The 20,615-nt window shown below is 33.8% G+C and overlaps 1 long non-coding RNA gene across 1 annotated transcript; it reads right to left on the reverse strand.

Annotated features, from left to right (window-relative positions):
* Positions 1 to 16,776: 16,776 nt before the first annotated feature.
* Positions 16,777 to 19,873, reverse strand: LOC139430696 (uncharacterized). The gene is made up of 3 exons (XR_011641078.1): positions 19,668 to 19,873; positions 17,144 to 17,242; positions 16,777 to 17,067 (listed from the first exon to the last, which is right to left on the reverse strand). It is a non-coding gene; the product is annotated as an uncharacterized lncRNA (long non-coding RNA).
* Positions 19,874 to 20,615: the final 742 nt, after the last annotated feature.

Here is a 20,615-nt window from a genome sequence, read left to right on the forward strand (position 1 = left end):
CATGTTCATATCTCCGATTACTATATGTTTTCTGGTTGTTGATGGAAGGTCTCTTATATTTTATGCATCAGTTCGCAGCCCGTCGGGCAATATAAGTTAATAATTGGAGATAAAGAAATGAGATATGATTCTCAGTTTGCGCATTCGTTCTCTTATGGGTTGAAGGTTGAAAGTCGATAATAGTTTGCTTGGCATTACACAACACAGTGTAAGCGTTAGCATCTCTGATCATATCACCTACCTGCTAACATAAATTTTTATTTCATCAGGCAAGATCTGCTGTGCTCCTGGTTTGTTTAATTCCTATATTACAAGTACCTATCTCCTAATTCTCTTTAGCTAATCATTTCCGTCGCCAATGGTCCCTTACTGTCTATTCCGAAGCTTCATTTCATGTTTCGTAATCACACTTTTTTACTATTGGTTGTTGGCCCTTTGCTGAACCTCCTGATCTGAGTACCAATTCTTCCGCTCTTATCAGTCCTGACCCTGTCTCTCATTGGTATTAGTTACTGCACTTTTTCACAGGATTCCTCAAGGTTTCGGGGTTTCCCAACTTGGTGGAAGGATGCAGAGGTTAATGATTGAAAGTGGTCGAAATATTTGTGTAGGTTTGCGATGATGCATGTTTTTTCATTAATGCATCAATGGTGTTTTTCGCAGCATCTTGACTGTAGGTGGCGTAATTGAAATAGGATTATTCACAGATAAAACTAGGGAGCTGAGCGTTATGAGTGCCTGGTTGGCGATCATACCGAATCTTCACTGCTGAAATCTTAGTACTTACGGAAGTATTAAAAGAAATAACATGGCTGTATTACCAAGAAAGAAATTAATTAATATTCTTTATTATTAAATTCGATCAAAATATTTTACAAATAAATTATATATAACGAACCAACAAGATATAAAGTAAAGACGCACTCGTTAATAACATCTTCTTATTCCTTTCTATTCCCTTTCTTTATGCTTTCTATTTGGTAGTGAGGATTTAATTAATTTTTTGTTCTTTAAGTAACTAGAATTTTGCGCAAAGTCAAGTCTGGCTAATTCAGAAATCCAACGTTCTCCAATTCTAAAGTAAATTCTAAAGATGAGTATCTAAATTTCGGATTTTTTTTTAACAAAATCAAAATAATTACTAAAATCAGAGATAGTTCAATTATTATAAGATACAACGTATTTATTTAATATTTTTTATTTAGTTTTAAGTATATAGTTCATAAGAATTCTCGTAGATGGAGACACTAAAACAACTGCAACGTTGTTGTATATAAAGTTGCCTACACTCCCTTTAATCTTATTTACTTATAATTTTCATTTTTTCAGTGTAACTACAGTTTAATTAAGAGGTTTATTAGCTGGATTTACTTTGCTGCTCACTTTTTTTCTGCGGCAATGTTTAATTAGAACGCATCCTTTGGTACATGCACTTACAGCGTATGACTTGCAACGATTAAAACTCCTTTTTATTCGTGTTCCACATAAAGAACTTCGCCTCTTAACACGAAAAATAGGTTTTCCGAGTGGTAAACTCGACCTGTTTGGCTTTTTTTTTGCATACGTAGGTTAATGAACACGGATTTTTTGCGTACTAACGGACCTCGAGGCGCCCAACGAGCATGAACGACGGTTTTTAATTGAATTAGATTTACATAATTGAATATTTTTAACGCTCACAAGTATACAAAACGTTCTTTTGTGCATGGAAAATCGAAACCGGGATTTCACTCCTTATACTCACCTACTTCATTTTCTCGCGTTCATACTCTTGTTAATGTTAACATTCCAAATATAAACTACTTTGGTAATATACACTTACTTATACTTGTTAGTTTAGTCGTAAATTGCTATTTCAAACTAATTAACCATATTGAGAAATTATTTAAATAAACTAACAGGAAATTAGAAAGTATTTAATACGTGTATGTATTTAAACGTTCTCATTAGCGAGAGTAGATACTTATTTTTGCGTTATTAAGGTGACATTTTCGCTAAATACTGTTCTAAATAGAGAAATTAAGTAAGATAGAAATTATTTTATAATTAATAGTTGATTTTAGTTAATATAAAATTGTGGAATCAAATTAAAACTATCTAACGATATCTCATTATTTAGTCATTGCCGTTTCATTCACAGCAATATAACGTGGCAGAATGAACGCTGAGCGATCCGTCAATTATTCTAATAGTACAACAATGATATAATAATCAAGATAAACGGCGGCTATTAATGCTAATGGCTGTCAACAGGTCTATCACCTCTCTCGGTCCGACGAATGGATGGTTACAAATTACGTTAATTCGTTACCGTTTAAATCGCTCTCGAACAATTAACAAAAAAAATAAAAAACAAAAAACCCAACTCTATGCATTATTTAGGCTCGTGCAATGGTTTAGTTGTTATCATCGGGTCTCCGAGGCGCACAATAAGCGAGTTATTAGGCTAATGCCTCTTTTCGAAATGGGCTTATTGTGTTTGTGGAGTTTACGAAACGCCGATATTTAAATAAGCCCCGACCAATTTAAATAGTAATTTATAGCGGCATCACAATAGTTTCGGGGGGACCTCGTCTTCCTTCGGAGTCCGATTGGGCGAAGGTGGTTTTCTTTTATGGAAATCGACTCCGATTATCCGTAATTTTCGTTTCACTTGGTCCTCACGCCGGCGAACGATTATCCTTTAAATGTATTGTTTGTGGACTTAAAACCGGCCTACGTATTTACCATTGTCCTTTCGTTTAATGAGATAGAGAGCTTGTTTACTCGTGTACTTTACATGGAAATTAACCGTTGTTTATGTACGTTACAAGTTCAGATATCATGTTCTTTCAAATAATTAAAGGTATATTTAAATTAACTTTAAAATTTTCATTTAAAATAAAACTTTCTTTCAACAGTTATTTTATTGCAATATTATTTCAAAATTTGGATCCAAATTATTCAGCATCAAAGTGTAAATCTAAAAAATCATTATAATAACCTAAAATGAGATTGAAGTGGGAATAATTTCAAAGTGTAATTAATGAATTTTGTGTCGACTGTGAACGCGATAAGATAAAACTTTAAATTCATGAACTGTTACAGCTACTCAAATTGGGGAGCAAAGTAATGTGTTTGGGCTAATGTCAGAAGACGTAATAGCCAAACAAAAGGTGAACTTATAATATTCGCATCTTTATATATCTCTCAATATTTTTCTTACAATTGATAATTTCATAGCAGCGTTTGCGCAGGAAGCAGTCAGATCCTCAGTTTCCTCCTAATAATATACTTTATGAGTGAAATATAGGAAGAGATATTATAGAGATATTCTATGAATATGTAATATGGGGATATGCATTATCTTGTTAGAAGAGTAGGTGAAACTGCTGAAGAAATGGGAGAATATGGGGTTGTATAATTCGTCCACATATCTCTGGGTGTTTACTTACTTATACTACCGTAGTTTTTAAACAGATTGAAAAAAAAATCTTTATGTAAATGTGGTTAGTTCCATCATATTTTCTGCGTGCAGTTCGATAGAGTAGTATCCCATCTCCGGTCAGTGCTGTGAATCCGATGTGATAGTTGTGATATTTTGAGGTTAATCCAGCAGTTTTACCAGATAAATTTATTTTTGAGATAACTTAATGAATTACAATAATTGCACATGTGAGCTACACCAAAATGCAAATAACTTGCAGTTTAACCATTAAGTCAAAGAGAAATTAGTTAATGAATTTGATGTTGTTTATAAACTCCAGTAGTAAAATAGACTACTATTGCCATTTTTATTTGTTTGCTTTAGCCCAATGAGTATGCGCAGTCTGAAGCTCCATAAAATTTTGAATGAATTATAAAGGAATGACGACTGTCCGTTACCCGACGCTATTACAATATTTCCGCCTGAAAACTGTAATGCAGATGTTACAGATGAAAATTCTGTGGAAGAATAATTGTAATGATATGGAATGAGCGACGTTTAAGCAGACTCCCCTTGTATTACTTTTTTGAATTTGAATGTCTATTTGATAATAACATCATAAGCATGTTCGTAAAATACACGAACATGTGCGCCACTCAAAAAAGTAATGTAGGAAATGTGACCAATGAAGTAACAAAAAAATGTAGTGTTTCTTCGGAATTTTGATGTTCAGTGGTTATGTTATTATACATATATGTATAGGATCCTATAGGAGACAAATGTATTGGGAGAATGCCATTGACTGTGGTATGCCTATTCATGTCTAATCTCTACTGTTGTGATAACTCTTGGCCACTGATAGAGGCGTTGAATATCAATTTTTTAAACTTTTCACCTTTTGAAGAAAATATGGTGAGGGGGACACTTACTATGGGGGACACCCATGTAAACAATTTATACGTGGCAAGCCCATCTGATGGAGCTACAAGTTTTGGGTGGGAACAACTTGATAGGGTTATATCATATGGTATAAGGGCAATCTGGAGAGAATTGGAGCCAGTACACAAAACTTGCATTAGGAGCCAGTATAATCCTGCAATATGCTGACGTTCTTCGGAAAATTAACAAAAAGGCAGGCTTCCACCTGTTTTTTAACAATTTTTTACCTCGGTACCGTTGATTGATGAGCTAGGAAAAAGAGGATTCAAAGAGGAGTTGATACTGGAACGATAAAGGAAAATTGCATACCCAAAGGTCCTTTGCCAACAAATAAAGACATGAAAAAGTTACACCGAGGTTCTTACAAATTCAAATCTACAAGAGTTAAAGAAATCATAGTTTGCAAGTAGTATGATAATAGTGTTATCACAGCGGCATCACGCCGGCGCCGCAAAAATAATTCCTGTGTACAAAATAAACAGATTTTCACAAAAAGAAAAGAAATACGTTTTTGTTGATCAATCAGCTCTTATTAAAGTCTATAATAACAATATGGAAGGAGTTGATAGGTCTGATCAGAATATAAGCCATAACAGTACTTCAATTAGAGGCAAGAAGTGGTATTTTTCACTTATTGCTCATTGCCGGGACATGGCACTTCACAATGTTTGGCAACTAGCAAAGCTAAGTTATACAAAGCTATACAAAGCTAACAATGCGTTTTGATGGTATAGACAACGTAGTAAAATATCGACAAGGCAAACAATATTGCGCTTTTTATCACAAACATGCCAATTTTTTTTTGGAAAAGATGTGATGTTACTCTGCATCCAAAAAACTGCTTTGAAATGTATCACACCCCTACATAACTTTTTTAACTTGTTCTTTTATCCCTATAAATAAATAAAACCATGAAACTTTTTCAAAGCGTTTCTTTACTTTCTACATTATAGTTATAGTAGGTCATTTCACTATCGTTGTTTATAAAAAACACCGCTTTTCTGAGTTTTCACAAGAGCAATCTTTTTAAAAATATTATTCCTCTTTAATTTATCAAGTATTAATTACGATCCCAAAAAAAATGTGAATCAGACAAAAATAGTTTTCAGTAATATCCGGGTTAATAGTCTCCATAGGTTAACTACACGACATATCATAATCCCTACAGTTTAATGTACACCTCGCAATACAATTTAACATTGCAACGTACCCCACATCTTCGTCTGACCTTCATACAACCACCCTGTGCTACTTTCGAGTTCTTACTTTTTGTAGTTAAACGTTTCTGCCATATTTGCCCAAAGAAACTTAACCCTTTTTTGGTGTTGCAATTTCCACTGAGCATAATTATGTGATTCGTTAATATTCCTGATAAAATTTGTCACCCTCTCTGTGGTTCACTCTCGCCTTGTGTGTTTACCTAAAAAGTCTTTTCATAATTTTTGCAGTCTCCACAACAAGATGGTCCTTTGTTAGATTTGTTAGAGTGTCCCAGGATTTCAAGAAAACATCATAATATATATTGGACCACACTAATTGCTAAGTTTTTGACTGCGATAATGCTTTTTGAACTTGTTGAACTTTAAACTTGGACTCACATTCAGGTACCAATTTTCTACATATTACGTAACTACGAAGTTGAATATTTTCAAGTTTTATATTCATGTTTCAGTCAGGCCATGGATGTCAGAGATACACAAGTGATACTTCCAAAGAAACCTAATGCAAGAAAGAACCCTGTCTTATAATTTATTCAAATCTGACAGACATTTGACTACCAAAGCCTTAGCCCTGTCAACTTTTCTTACGTGAATCAAGCAGCTCTTTATCCAAACGTACCTATAGTTTTTCTCTCGTGCGATTTCCCGTACCCTGTTGAAAAGGTTCATATTATTAGCCCTTAGGTGTTCGTTTATATACAAGTTGTCCTGTACTTAGCTCCTTCCATTCTTTTTTATCCCTGTAGCAGCTTCTTTTTTTTTCTTTCTACTCTATGCAGAAACGTTCTTTTTAGGCTTTTATGAGTTTCAGTCTTATATTAACAAACACTTTATATTCCCCATCCTCGCTATTTCATCACTTTCTTATCTGCTCCGTTGCTTTAAATATAGTTTCTTCTACTATGAGTCACTTTTGAAACAATATCTTTTCCATTTGTTGCCTGTCTAGTCTCTTGCTTCTTATCCTAATTTCTAGTGAGCGTCTTTCTTTTACTTCTTGCCTCTGTTATGTCTCTTCCTGTCTGTAACCATTCTGTTTAGCTACTTTCTAGCTTTCACTTTTTTTCTATTTTAACAACCTTTTTTCTCTTTTCAGTTTCTATTAAGTGATTTTCTCATTCTTTGTTCTCCAATATCTGTTAAATTTCTGTCTTCTATTAATAAAAATAGACGATGTATTGTCGGGTTAGTAATTTGCGATACGCTTAAGCAGAATCATCGCAGAAATCATATCTGATTGATGGTTCTGCTGATTTAACGCATTGTGAAGCCGCGTATTTGTTTCGTGATCCGTGCATATCAATACGAAAATCTCGCTCATCACCTCTTCTTTTCATTCTTTTTAAAGCTATTATACCTAAAAGTTTTACTGGTTACTGACGTTAGTAAGAAGCCAGATTCGTGGTGTCAAATTGCTGAAACTTGACAATTTTGTGCAGGCATCACTATGGTAATGTAAATATGTTCTTTGGAGCTCCATAATTTGTTAACATAAAAGAAAGGAAACCTTAGGTGCTATATTCGAACGTGGATTGTGCGAAAACATCAAACACATTACTTACAGAACTATTCAAAGAAAATCAGGATATATATTTTAATCGCTTACGAATAACAGAAGATAGTTTCATAATATTGTTAACCTCAACCACTCTTACTTTATTGGTACAATGAATTTTAACTGTTTCCATATACAGTGTGTTAATTAAATATCGTACCCGATGTCATCATTGCAAGTATGTAACCAATTTCGCAAATCGCGTATTGCAATACGTATACTGTGATATTGGTTGCATACTTGCAATGATGACGTCGGGTACGGTAATTACTAAGCTGGTGCACAAAAATCGTTAAATATACATTACGATAATGCTGCTCCAATCTTAAATACATACCGTCTTCATTAAACTATGAAACTAAGTTCGCCATAAGTCTTTATTTATATAATGTCGTATATACCAAGTCTTTTCTTACAAACGTTAAATTGTGTGAAATGTTTTAAATACAAATCGCAGTTGTAGCGAAAAAATGCAACAACCATCTTGTAGGTATGTATAGAAAATTGTGCACAATACACCGTAACTAACCGATCAATGCAAGAAGCTGTTAGCGTAAAGGCAACAATAAAGGGCAACCGCGGTATGCGCCTCGAGAAGCCGTTTTTCGACGGGCTTAAATTTTAGTCACTAAGAGCTTTCTATAAATAGCCGTTGTGTAATGATACCCGGCAGTTTACGACGACCGCAAAACAATTAATAGCGTATTATCCCCGACAGCCCTCACAGCTTCTAATTTTAGGTGCAATTGCTCGGCGTAGGAAGCAACTTCCTGTTTGATTTATAGGTGGTTTGTAGCCTTTTTGTTGGGACCTCTCATTACAACTCACACGGTACACTCCCATTGAATCTAAAAGCTTAACTAACACAAATTGTCACAGAGAATCAAATTTGCTACATTGATTGAAAATGAATTTAAGAATTGAAACACAAAAATCGTTCTCGTAATAAAACGACATTTAGAAAATAGACGTACTAAAGTTAGAGATTCATAGTGTTCACGACGGAAATACGAATTAGGATCAATCAGGGCCAATTTGACTATCAGCTGAGCTTCGTATCTAGTTCGCTACTCCTTTTTAGAACACGTTTAACAATCGTTTATTTTTAAACCGCGAAGAATTGATTTTTTAAAGATTGATTACTCTTACCGCATCCGTTAACTTTGACACTAATTAATCATTGCAAAAGCTACGCGCCTTGACAGACATATTTACGTAGAGCCGGCGAGTTTCGAGAAAGTGAAAAAACAGTACCGGGAAAAAATGCGAACAAAAAACCTCGACATTAAAAGCGCCGAACAATTAAAAATGCATTACTCGGATTGCGCAATTCTCTCTCGTTATGTGGCAACGTGTACGGAAAATAGGCAGTTTCCCATTTTTGAACGTGCCATATGTCAGAACTAAGCCATTCTTTTCAAATTGGATTACGTTTTGTATTCAAGCAAATTATTAATTTTAAATAATTTAACCGTAACGGCGAGAGCATCGGATTATAACTGTATCAACAACGATTCGTGGCGTCAGAAAAAAAAATTCATTTCGATCCCCAACGGATTTTCACGTAGAGGAGGCTTAATTGAGATTAGCTGAAACGCAAATTGGCCCAGCGTACGATTTAATCGTATACTTCCTGTGGTATTCTCCGTTGTCGAATTGTGTGTGTGTGTGTATATACGGGTTGGTTCCCGATGGCAAGAATCCGTTTCTTACCTAATTAGTATTTACGATCGTCGTTAATAACGACCGAAAATCCGATTGGGAGATAAAGGGGTGAAGATATCTTTGCGTATGGACTGTATGTCTTCCTTTAGTTCTGGTTGGATTATTGAAAGCCATCGGATTTATTTCAAAATGTTTCGATTCGTGGTATTTTCTTATATCATATCTTCATTATAAAGAAAATTCTGCATTCTTTGTACGTAAAATATATGCTTAAATAGAATGTTGTTCGATAAAAAAATCACTTAATTTTGGATTACTCTTTATCTTGATCATTTCAACGGATCTACATATACTAGAATAATTGATTTGCTCTTTTTATTTTTTAACATTAAATTGAAAGTTTTGAGGTGCACCGGTTATTGGTAACGACGATGGTGAGGGTTTAAAAATATATAGGTTAAATTACCCGCTTGTGCATCGTATAATTCCGCGGCTTCTTCAATTATCCTTAGCGGTTTAATTGCGCGCTAGTTATCGCAGGATATTAATAAGAATAAAAAAGAGACTACTACCTGTGTGTATGTGTATTAAATCCTTCGACCTGCGGTTTGAGACTTGGTCGTTGTAGTCGCCTTCGTAGTTGCCGTCTTCGTTGTTGTTGTCGACGGTTGCGGAAGAGGCAGATGTACGAACTCGGCATGCAGGTAATATGAGTGATACGCTCATTAGGCCTCGTCGAGGGCAAAAGATGAAACAAAAAGAAACACCATTTTACTGAGCGTTTAGTTGCTTTTGCTACGCACGAAGCTTTGTTACCATTTCTTTTAATAATAATCAAAAGCTCGGCCTCTTTGAAAGTAGATCGACTCATTTAAATTGAGTGTAAAAAGTTGTTAAAAAAAGTTGGGCAAGGTACTCATTAATATGTAGGATATGAAAAAGTTTGCGAAAAAGAGAAGGAAATCTTCAATATCCGTTGAAGAACTTCGCCAACTACTCTCATATTTTATGGTTTAATGGTTAACTGTATTAATAAAATAAAAAGTGTTTAGATAATATGCGTCTTTTGTAACCAACAAAGTATTAAAACCAGATCCGTTCTATTTCAAGTTAACTTCTTTATGTTGATTGCTAATTAATCGTTGTTGGTTTAAAAAAATTTGTTGTGATTAAAAATTTATTTATAAATTATATAACAAATATTTTTAATTGGGGACGGATATTAATGAAGCAGAAATTTTTAAATATAAAACATGTATAATAATGATGTTACGTTAATTATATCGTAAGAAAATATTTTAAAGTAATACTCACGGTATTTCTTGTTCATTATGTAAATTACCATCTAAATCTGATGAAATAATTCATTTTACACAAAAAAAGCATATTATTATATACTCATGTAGTATAATCATAAAAGAAAAAATCGTTCCACATTTATTTGTTGATTTGATTCTTATTTTTCTAGGTGGGTCAGAAATTTCACTTTTTCGGCCAATCCACTAACGAAGAAAACATTAGTTCAGAAAAGATGAGTTCTAGGAGGTTATTGACCCTTCAAGAACTTCAAAAAGTTATCTACAATCCTACAATTTTCAATGACAATGAGATTGTTGTCGATATCTTAGAACTCTTATCTCAACACCTATGCACTTTGAGCCTCCTCGGGATGTCCATGTTTAATCGCCCATCATAGTTCAATTGAAACTTAATCTAACATGTTTATAGTTGAAAATGATGTATCTAAAACAAAGAGTTAAAAAGACCACCATGTCACATCAAGGAGGGTATCAAAGGACAATGGTGAAAGATATTAGGAGAACTAAATAGATGTTGGGGAAGATGTTGAGGATGTTGAGCTAGCCCAGAGATGATGTTGGAGGATATCAAAGATCACGTTTAGATATGTCATGGTGATGTGGTGATGGAGGAGCTATTGATAGAGGTCAGGATAGTATTGAGTGATAATTGAACAGAATAATTGAGAGGGTATAAAAATAATTAGATACCATAGACGGTGTTGAAAAGACCCAGTAATAATTTTGAGACATCATATTTAACTATATCAGGAACGTTATTGATAGATAACGAGGAAAATATTGCGAGAAGACAACAACATTGAATTAGGGTCAGGGATGTTTTCAGATTTCGTAAATAATGTTGACAAAGAACTTGAGTAATATTGGAGGATTTCAAAGAGGGTAAAGAGAAATACCAGTAATGCTATTAAGACGTATGAGGTGAATTAGCGACGAAAGCTACAAAATATTAATGAAGACCAGGATAATGTAGTCACTGACAATGTTGATAGATGGTGAGAAGATATTGAGAGAGACTAGGACAGTATTGATTGATGTCAGAAACAATGTTGAACAATACCGTAATCAAAATAGATGTAGGCAATAAATAAATCACGAACGTTGTTGAAATATATTTAGGTTCATCGTATAAATTTGATAATGGCGATCGTAAGGTACATAAAGTTTATGGTGTGTTAATAAGCCACAATGAAAGATTAAAATTATAATTTCTATTTTAATTTAATGTTAAATGTTTGCAATTTAAAGTCCACTATCTGATGAAGGGAATGCTTCCCGAAACGTCATAATTGACCATGTTTAATTAATAAACGAAATTAAGGATTTAACTTATGTGTTTTAATCATCTGTACCAAGAAATTTAAAACCTGCATATAATTATTGTATAATTTAGGTTCATGTTAATAGATAATAAAAAGGATGTTAAAGTACACCAGCACCTTGTTGGAGGATGGCTTAATATAAAGGGATATCATAGAAATATACAGGAATGTTAGATATTGGGGATGGTGTTTAGTGATCATGTTGATGGTGGACCATGTTGATAGATGATAAATAGGATATTAAGACAGACTAGAAAATTGTTCAGCGAAGTCAAACAATGAGAACAAATGTCATGAACGACATTGAGCGATTTCAGGGACAATATTAACAGTTATAATATTGAATGATATCAAAGGTAGTGTTAATAAATGAATACGATAAAATATAGAATATGTTGAGAGGCCAAGACAATGTTGAAAAATATCAGTGAAGGATCTTATGAACAATATTGGAGAAAGATGGTGATGAAATTGCAGGAGTTTAGGATCAGTGGAAGATATAGGGTTGTCACGAATAATGTTAGTAGATAGTGGGAAGATATTGAAAGAGACCAGGACAGAATTAATTTATATCAGGAACCGTGTTGAAAAATACTGTAAACAAGGTCGAAGAAGGCCATAAACAGCATTGGAAGATATCAGGTACAATATTGAAAGATATTAAGGATAACGTTAATAGATGGTGGAAAGGATGTTGAAGTACGTCAGCACTTTCTTGGATAATGGTTTAATATAAAAGGATGTCTATCAGAGAATGGAAGGTATTAAGGTTGGTGTTTAGCGATATGATGGAGAATGTTGATAGATGAAAAGTAGTGATGGAACGGATAATGATTTTGCGAAAAGCCGGATACCAGAAATGCGGAAAATTTTATCAAAACTTCAAATATTGTTTTCTCAAAAATAAAAAGTTATTTTTCAAAATGGGTTGATTCATTGGAAAGAGGACACTTTTATTAACACTTTGATAAATTTTCATACTCCTATTCCAAGAACTGGATTTTATACGAATTTTTAAAACTTAATAGGCGAAAATTGCAAAATTTGAAAAAATTGTCGATCATTTCAAAAATTTATTTCTCATAACTGAAACTGATTTTTCAAAACGGTTTGTTGCATTAAAAAGAGGATACTTTCATTAATAATTGGTGATATTTCCACAAGGATCCTTCAAGAAATTAATTTTATAGCGAATTTTGCAAGTTATCGATGAAAATTGCAACATCGAAAATTTTATCAAAACTTTACATATTGTTTTCTCAAAAACTAAAAGTTATTTTTCAAAACGTGTTGGTTCATTGGAAAGAGGGCACTTTTGTTAACATTTTGTGAAATTTTTATACTCATATTCCAAGAAATCGAATTTATACGATTTTTTAAAACTTAATCGGCGAATATTGCAAAATTCGAAAAAATTGTCTATTATTTCAAAAATTTATTTCTCAAGAACTAAAAGTGATTTTTCAAAACGGCTTTTTGCATTAAAAAGAGGATACTTTAATTAATAATTGGTGATATTTCCACAAGGATCCTTCAAGAAATTAATTTTATAGCGAATTTTGAAAATTATCGATGAAAATTGCAACATCGAAAATTTTCTCAAAACTTCAAATATTGTTTTCTCAAAAACTAAAAGTTATTTTTCAAAACGGGTTTGTTTATTGAAAAGAGGACACTTTTATCAACACTTTGGGAAATTTTCATACTCATATTCCAAGAAATGGATTTTATATGAATTTTTAAAACTTAATCGGCGGAAATTACAAAATTCGAAAAAATTGTCGATTATTTCAAAAATTTATTTCTCAAGAACTAAAAGTGATTTTTCAAAACGGCTTTTTGCATTAAAAAGAGGATACTTTAATTAATAATTGGTGATAATTCCACAAGGATCCTTCAAGAAATTAATTTTATAGCGAATTTTGAAAATTATCGATGAAAGGCCGGATTTTAAAAAGTGGCCGGATAGGCCGGATACGGAATAATTGCCGGATATCTGTTCCACTACTAATGAAAAGTAAGATATTGAGACGAGCCAGAACAGTGTTAAGTAAAGTCACGAATGGTATTAGAGATACCGTAAACAATATCAACAAAAGCTCTTTAGGGACAATATTGAGAGATATCAAGGGTAATATTAATAGATGAATATGATCAAAAATGTAGAATGTGTTTGAAGTCCAGAACAGTGTTGAAAAATGTCAGTGAGACAATAAAGGTATACCATGCATGATATTTGCGAAGGATGGTAATGTAATAGGAGGATTTCAATCAGTAGAAGTTATTGATGAAGATCAGGATAATATGTAGGAAAGTCACGAACAGTTTTGAAAGATGATGAGGTGGGTAATGAGATAGACCAAAACAGTATTGATTGGTTGTATGATAACAACATTGTGGAGGTGGATTATTTAGCTCATATTTGAAATAATTTTGTATTTAGTATTATAGAGTCATAATTGATATACCAATATTCAGCTTATTACTGTCGTGATAATTTGTGTTTCTCCAATTAATAACTATTAAACCTTTTACACACTAAACCATTTCACTTACTCTTCTTTTGATTTAACTAAAAAATATAGTAGTAAATAGTATGTCATCGTAGTATTACATTTCTAATCTTTTCGGTCAGTTTATTATTATCTCCAAGTCTCCAATATCATATCTAAACCATAATTTGATGTCACGTTTAACTTGTTTCATAGAAAGATTTCCTAAGCTTTGAATTTAATCATTGCCTAATTTATGGACTTTTTAAAGAAGACAATAAATCTTCCACATAATACATTTTAGATGCAATTACTGGATTCTCATAATCACTGAAATATAACTTTGACACACCAATAAATGTTATTTATCCTTGGATATTACTTCTCTTATAACATTATTGTCGAGCTATTTATTTTGCTACTAATACATATTATTGAAAGAATCTTCACTATTAGTGATACACACATTTTGCCTTCTTTATCTTCCCTATAAGTCCACTTAAATATCCAGTTGCTAACTAAACAGTTCTACTTTACGTTTTCATCTGATATGTCAGTAATACTCATCATTTAAGTACCCTTTGAATCATTAGTTAATGACCTACTTGCAAGTATGTTATATTAGTTTAAATAATTAAATATTACTGTATATATGTTATGTGTGTAGATGAACAAAACGGGTTTAAGAAATCGAGATACAGTTCAAATCCATATAGCATATCACTGTCTTCACAAGTTCTAATGAAAGATAATGTAATAACATCATATTAGGCTAAGTAACAATGTTCCAAAATAAACAATAAGCAAAATGGTAATAAATGAATCAGTCTACTAAATATGAATAATAATATTTTACCTTCTAAGATAAGCAACATAGACAATATTGCACATCATTCAATGACACTGACTAAACTTGTAACTTTCAATTCGTTCAAAGTTGATATAGTCTGTGCTTTTTACTATGTATTAGATAATTCGTATAATTTAAAAAACTTGTTTATCAAATAACTGCAAATATATAATGATAAATGATTCAACTTTTATGGTTAGTGTGCGAATCCATGTAAATTTATGTAATCTAATCGTTTTAAATGGTTCGTTGCTATAAAAAAAATACATAAAAGATTTGTGATAATGTTTGGTGAGGGTTTATTTTTCGTCGTCTGCTTAGACGGCTGACTCGGCTAGAAAAAGAGTGAAGCTGCTCTCAATCCAGTACAGTCTCTTGTAAAACAACTTATTCCGGAAGCTTCTGGGAACACCCACCGAACTGTGTTGGACAAAAAGCTGGGTCCCGGTTAAAAAAATCGCGCACAATTCAGGTACGTGTTATATGATCCTCGGCGACGGTGTACACACAAGAACCGGCGGACTTAGGGCACCATTCATAGCACCATTGAGAGGGAGACCCATTCGCCGCCCTCCGGATTCTTCTTACGCGCATTTTTTTTATTGTCGACCCGCGCGGACCGTTATGTTTCCCTCTTTTCGTATAGCAACGTGTAATTTCCTCCTCACGGCCCTAAACGACTTCGAGGGACTCAATTGCTGTAATTTACCGATTCCGTACGGGCGATATTTTAATTTTTGGCGCGTGCTCGTTGCCAATGTGCTTCGGTGTCTTTTGTCGCCAAACGAGAAGCGTGCCAAACGTATGTCGATCATGTTTTCGCCCTTATTGTATTATCATGTTGTTTCGTTGGTTTGTAATTTCACAAATTGGGTGTATTAAAGATGTTATTTTTTCGATTATTAACCTTATGGTTAATAAGAAAGAATGGGACGAGGACGTGAAAGTTTTTTTTTTGAGTATTTTTTTTAACGAACGTTGACCTACCGCAGCACGCGTGAAACTCTTTTAATTGGATATCGGGATTTCACACTCGATACAACCTAAAAAAACGAACGTAATTAAAACAACGGGCCGTGGAGAGAAGATGAAAGCGCGGACCTGCCGAGGAGAAGAACCGAATCAACGAAAACTGAACAAAAAGCGTATACTACAACAACAATAAAACTTGTCTTCTTTATTCTTTTTCTTCATCAAGGGCCTCCCGTCCAGGGGCAGAATGCGATATGGTCACACTTGATTATTCGATAGTTACCCAACAACAGGGGCAATCATACAGAAGCCGTCGGATTCCTCCGGCGGTGTCATTAATCTTCAGACAATACACGGGTAATTATATCACACGCACCGAACCAACGAGCAACACCTTCGGCCTCTTCGTGATGGTGTGTGCATCCGCGAAGAGACCTCATCGGTGAGTGATACGTCATCAACGGGAAGTGGTTTCAACTCATAACAAAAACTAATTAATTTATTTTAACCAGAAAGAAATTTAGATAGAGTATGATCCGCCGGAAAGCTAAATTAATTTCAAGACCACTTATATTTAATTATTTCTATTAATACGAATTATTAATAAAATTGTTAGAAACTCGATACCGAGACTTAACCGCAAATTAATTGATTTTCTATACATTTTATGAAGTCAAAATTCTTCTTTGCAACTAACTAAAAAGTCTGATTTAGAATGATTAGTAAAAATACCTCTAAGGACGTGGTACTTTTACGCAAAAGCTTAACTCCGCGAACTGAACTCGGTTAATGTTAATTGATAGACACGACCGGTATACGCTTTAAGATAGATAAATTGCCTTGGCGACTTGCGACTCTTGTAAGTTGATCCTTTTTCTAGGGTAATTGAATTTATCAAAGCGACTGCGACAAGGCTATTACCATGCCTCGGACGTATTAACGACTTGTATGGTACATAATTATTGTTCATAACGTTAAAATTGTAGTGTTCTATTTTAAATTATCGATACATTAATAAGAAATATTTGTCTTTATTAGTTATGCGAAATTTTATTTTTATAAAGATTAATAATGATATGTTAAACGACGTATTCGCACCGATCGAGTTAATTTTCTTAATGCATCTCGACTCATTAATATTACAAATGGGTGGTATTCGTTCACGTCAATCGGGCAGGTGACGAACGGCGGCTCACGTTTCTTACCATTTAGGGTACCGCTTTATACAACAACCAAAAATTTTAAGCGGTAACATTACTTCTTAACCCTCCACTACATGAATTTACATAGTCACACGCCATAATTAGTCCATAATTGCCAATAGAAACTATAGTCAGGCAAAAGATTGCGTTTAGTTAGAAGTTATTAGACTTAAAATTTATTATCCCAATTTTATTATTTACCTTTTTGTATTAAATCCATATAAATTAACCCATTCGCATCATAAGCTCACATATTTGCGGAACAGAATCAAGATCAAGAAGAAAATTTCTCTGAAAAAACTAAAATAAACAATTAAAAAAAAAATAATAATTAGTAAGCAGCCAATACTCCTTCAGGTGATGAAATAAATAAAATAACTACGACTGCTATCGTTCTTTGCGTAATAGGTGCAATCACAAATGCAAAAATGCTAAAAAAAAAATATTTTTATTGGAAATTATCTGTGTCGACACCAACTACATTTTGGAAGACCTTGCGATCTCTTGGCGTCACTGACAGCAAACTCACGCAATCCACTCCGAATCCTAACTTGTTGGCCAGCTATTTTGCCGAACCGCCGGTAACGCTAGACGCTACTCAGAAGGCTACCTTAATTCAAACCATTTGTGCATCAGAGAATGGGAGCGTGGATGATGCACGTAGCTTTTCATTGACTATGGTTGACTCGGAGGTTGTTCGTGAGGCTCTCACTCAAACCCGCTCTACGTGTTCTGGTGCTGACTTTATCTGTCTAAAACAGATCTTGCCAATACTAGATGCTGTTCTGCCTCCGCTGAATCATATTTTTAACTTTTCTTTTGAATCATCCTCTTTTCCATCTATATGGAAACATGCTCAGGTTGTTCCCATTCCCAAATTGAAAACTCCAGTTTTGGCTAGCGACTATCGTCCTATTTCAATACTTTCTCTTTTGTCAAAGGTTCTTGAGCGTATTGTGTATACCCAGGTTTATGATTTTCTTGAGAAGCATCGATTGATCAGTGACAAACAGTCTGGTTTCCGACGGGGTCGTAGTACTACTACTTCCTTGATCAAGATCACGGATGATATAAGACTTGCCTGTGATAATCGTCGTCTCACTATTTTGGTTCTACTTGATTTCAGCAAAGCCTTCGACTCTGTCGATTACGATCTTCTTCTTTCTATACTTTCATCTATTGGTTTTTCTTCCTCGAGTCTTTCATGGTTTCATTCATATCTTTCGCATCGCACACTGTGTGTCCGTGCCAATTCAACCTTTTCCAACCGCTTTGAGCTTTCTTGTGGTGTGCCCCAGGGCAGTGTTCTCGGTCCGTTGCTGTTTTCTATCTTCATTGATAATGTCACCAAGGTTATTTCTTCAAATTTTCATCTTTACGCGGATGACCTGCAGATCTATACCGATACAACAGTTGATGACTTTCCTCAAGCTATTGAGCGAATTAATAATGATCTTGCGAGAGTGCTTGAGTGGTCTAAACTATACGGTTTGAAGCTCAATGCTAATAACACCCAAGCCATAATATTTGGTACAAATCCTCTACGGAGCAGGGTGGCTACTTTTGCTAACTCGCAACTTCTACTTGGTGATACCGTCATTAAATTTTCGGATGTAATTAAGAATCTTGGAGTCATGATGGACTCTGCACTGTCTTGGCGCCCCCAGGTTCAGGCGATTTGTAAGAGGGTTTACTCTTGTTTCCACTCCCTCCGTAAATTTAAGTGTTTTCTTCCACCTTACGTTCGACGCAACCTCTGTTATTCGCTGATTTTGCCACATCTTGATTTTATATTCGATCTTTGAAAATATTGTCATATTACTCCTTACCGCAATAACTTACGTTTGCTTACGTACGTAAACCGTCGGTCCTTCCGTGTGTTAACAAGTCTCTATAAGATTATTAAGACTCAGAGTTCACAGTACTTATTTAATAATTTTAAATTCTTATCATCACACGAGCGTCCCACTCGTTCGCAATCGGACTTAATTCTTCTATTCCCAATACATCATACGAATTTATACCACAGGTCATTTACGCTGTACGCCATATCCCTCTGGAATGGTCTCCCCATGGATATTAGAAACGCTCCAACCCTGTCATCTTTCAAGACTTGTCTTACACATTTCCTCTTCTCCCGTCAAATTGCGATCTTGTAATATTTTACTTCCTTTTCTTCTTTTCTACTTTCTTTCCTATGTTCCTTATTCACCTTCTTTCTTTTCTGCTTTGTTACTCTGTGCATTTCTTACACTTTTCTTCCCTCCTTTTTGTTGTTTGTTTTTTTTTCTTTTTCGCTTTTGGTTAATTATGCGTGCGTTAATTACTTACTATTCTGTATATCTGGTGGTATCATTGTAATATAGTTTAGACTGGGTCGATTGGAAGATATCGTCTTTGACGATAAATCGTTCCGTTTGTCAGAATTGAATTTATGATTTGTTTTCCACTGTCATTGTTATAATCATCTTTGCTTTTTTTTTTTTGTTACACTACCGCCGCTAATATAGGATAATTATAATAATGTACAATTTTCCTTTGTTCTTTTATGGCAATAAAGTTTGTTTATTATTATTATTATTATTAGAAATAAATAAAATGAAATTACAGAATGATGATTTTCAGACAGTTACTTATCGTAAAAGAAAAAATAATAAAAATATAATTCATGGTTCAGCTCAAAATACTCTAATGATCAAGGGTATAGACAGATTAGCTCACTTACGTATTTGCGGCTTAGCTGTTGAAACTGAAGAAAAAGATGTATCAGAGTATTTATCTTCAAAAGGCATAGAAAACGTCAAATGTGAAAAACTGAAGGCTAGAAGACCAGACGAGTATTCATCTTTCAAAATCACTTTTAACTTGTTGCATTTAGAAACGGTAAAATCATCTGATATATGGCCTTGTGGTACAGAAATAAATCGTTTTTTCTTCAAAACTGCCAGAAAACTAAACACAGGTTAAAAAATTCTAAGAAGGAAATATTAAATAGTACAATAAATAAATTATCAACAAACACAAAAAAATGGTGAATCTAATAAACATTAATGTACAAGGTTTATCAATAAAAATCAACCAGCTTCAATATGTACTTAAAACAAACTCAAATACAGACATATTAGGAATTACAGAACATTGGATGTCAGAGACAACAATTAATACCTTAAATCTGCCAAAATACAAACTTGCGACCTACAATTGTAGAACATCATGTAGACACGGTCGAGTGGCTATTATTATAAAGGAACAAAAAAAAGAACTCTTTGAGATATTTGATTTATCTGACTTTAATAAAAAACGCTGTTTGGAGCTATATTCAGTATTAATTCCAAAATTAAAATCGATAATTGTACAAATATACCACCCTCCTGATGGTGATGCCGAGGAGTTTTTTGAACGGCTGCAAAAAATTTCAGATTATACAACAAATACACAAGCTAATAAAAGTATATTAATACTTGGAGACTTCAATATTTGTGTAAACGAAAAAACAAAAGTGAAGAAAAATTTTCTAAGTACTATGTTAGAGTATGGTCTGTATCCCATGTTTGATGAACCTTCAAGGGTGGGGGGTAAAAGATGTGTGGACAACATTTTTGCTAATAGATTCCTGCAGAAAAGCGTTGTAAAGGCTCTCAACCTTCATTTAGGTGATCATTTGGCACAAATT

This window comes from Onthophagus taurus, chromosome 7, assembly GCF_036711975.1.
Source record: "Onthophagus taurus isolate NC chromosome 7, IU_Otau_3.0, whole genome shotgun sequence".
Classification (NCBI taxonomy): domain Eukaryota; kingdom Metazoa; phylum Arthropoda; class Insecta; order Coleoptera; family Scarabaeidae; genus Onthophagus; species Onthophagus taurus.